Below are 2,663 nucleotides of genomic sequence, written 5' to 3'. Positions count from 1 at the left end.
GTCAAGCTAGACACAATAGCAAATACATCAAATCCTGTTATTACTTTCAAAATAAAACACTAACTGGGAAACGTCAAAAGAAAAAGAACCAAAGTGAAGTTCAGGCACTAGTTCACAATTACATTCCATGACTTTAAAGTACTGTTCTTAAAGTCATTATTGAGCACACAAATTCAGCTTTAGTAACACAGTTAGAGTGACCAGTAGAAAAGTATTTTCTACTTTAGTCAGATCATACCTATCACACTGCAGATGCATTTTTCATAAATATATATTCACGCCAAGAGTCCAATTCAAAGTATTTACAATAGCCAGAAGCCTTTTCAGACACCAAGGAAGCCAGAAAAACAGTGTAGTAAACTTGATGGCTACCGATGATTTTCACATCATTCTGATGCAGGCCTACATCAAGTCAATTCAAGCCAACTTCATTGTCAATTTCTGCAATATGTGCCAGACATACAGAGTTATCGAAAATAAGTTTCTTTCTGACCCACGGTGCAAAAAGCACAGGTATCCTACAACAGGTATAAGGATAAAAGAAAATGTATATATAGGCTACAATAAACAAGATTTAAAAAAAGATACAATACAATAAACAAATTCCGAATAGTGCAAAAGTAAGGCAAAACCAAACAGCATAGAAATCTAAAGATATTGAACATGTGCAATATAAAGGAAAAATATAAAATAAAAGTGAAAAAGTGTTCCTGAGTTTTTTTTATTTTATAAAGTGGCCAGTGCTGTTTCTGATGGGGTGGGGTGGTGGTGTCAGAGACCAGAGGTCTTGGGGGCAGAGGGGAGGGGGAGGGGATGTAGGGGAGGGTGTTGAGCTTCCTGACAGCCTGGGAAACTGTCTGGCGGAACAGGCCCGGAGGCTCCGGTACCTTCTCCTAGATGGCAGGAGGCCGTGTGAGTGGGGGCTGGGGTCACCCACAATGCTGGTTGCATTGTGGGTGAGGCGGGTTCGGTAGATGTCCAGGGGGGAGGGGAGTGGGACATGAACAGCAGCATGGATTGGATTTACGATCATTTGTTGGAGGCAAGAGAGAACATGATAGGTGATGTGGGCTAATGAAATGATGATAAGTGTAGCTATCTCGAGTGACAAATTCGAAGCCTTTACTTTGAAGGTAAAGAACAACTTCCGGTATCATCGTGCTCCCCTCCGTTTAATATTTTGACACTTCAGCGCAGTCGTTTCAAAAACCAGCTGGTACAGACAACATATCAGAGGTTAGACAGATATGTGCTGGATTTGTTTTAATCAACTCCATAACGGAAAAATATCTATATTATGAATAATAATAATAATAATAATAATAATAATAATAATAATAATAATAATAAATAATAATAATAGACTAATAATAATAATAGACTAATAATAATAATAATAATAATAATAATAATAATAATAATAATAATAATAATAATAATATGCTAGTAATAATAAAACATGAAAAAACAGCCACTATGTTACGATCCAACAAAAAGCAAAACAAAATGATATCCCTTTTTTCATCACAGCAAAACAGTGCTTTTTTCAGTTAATTGTAGTGTGATAGGCAATAATATTTCATAAATTATAAAACAAAATGAATAATCATTAGATTAGATAGTACGCTTTCATGTCCCGATTGAAAAGAAAAAAATGATTGATTTACACTATGGTCTGCAGCAGCAGTTGCTGTGAAGTACAACAATGCCATCTGCTGTTATTAGTTGGACCGCTAGTGTCTAACGACACAGTAAATCTGGACAAATCTAAAAACAGGAGAACATATCGGGAATGTAGAATTCAATTAACATCATGTAATAGTAAGTTCAATACGATTCATGTCAATTGAGGAGTCTGAAATTACTAAATGATAGCCTACTACAGGATTAATGTGCTGCTGGGAAACGGTACCTGTGGGCAGAAGGAATGTAGCCTAACCTATCAGATAACACAGATGTAACCCGGGAGGAAAAATTGTGACTTTTGTGTTACTTTGTAAATCGGTAAGAATGCATTTGCACTTCAAAAGACCATGGGCTGTGCATACGCTACAATAAACAAGAGTGCATCGATGCAGTTCACATTTTAAGATCGTTGTGAATAATGTTACATTCCATTCTGTGAAAAGTTTGAAGAGAGTTGTTTTCATCCATTTCATGTATCCTAGAGTGCAACACTGTTTTCCTATCTGTGTGAGGAGACCTTGAGAGAACCCTCCCTCCCATCCTCACTCTCTTATCTCAGCTTAATGAATGAAGCGATTGTTAGAATGTGCATATCCTTGTGTCTCATTAAACCAATGTTTGAATCTATCCATACATTATTTATTTCGATTTTTGTCTGCTTTAGACCACCAAACATGCTCCCGCTAATGCTGCATTTTATTTCGTTCACTTTAACACTACAACGAAAAATACTTCAGTGGCACTTAAAAAAATAAATTAGATGCATAATCCATTCCGTTTCCTGGTTTTGGTTGCAACAAACGAAAAAAGAAAAATATGTTTCAACCGTAGACTGAGAAAAAAAATGTTGCAACAACTTGTTGCATTTAAGGTCCTTGTTGCCAACAAGGACCCTAAATGCATCAGCATGTTTACTGACCGCCCATTGGTCCATCCGACTCCAACTCTGGTCCAATCCCAGCGCAAAGGGGAGAAGC

This window comes from Perca flavescens, chromosome 7, assembly GCF_004354835.1.
Source record: "Perca flavescens isolate YP-PL-M2 chromosome 7, PFLA_1.0, whole genome shotgun sequence".
In the NCBI taxonomy this organism is placed as follows: domain Eukaryota; kingdom Metazoa; phylum Chordata; class Actinopteri; order Perciformes; family Percidae; genus Perca; species Perca flavescens.
Note: the sequence above shows the minus strand (reverse complement) of the source record.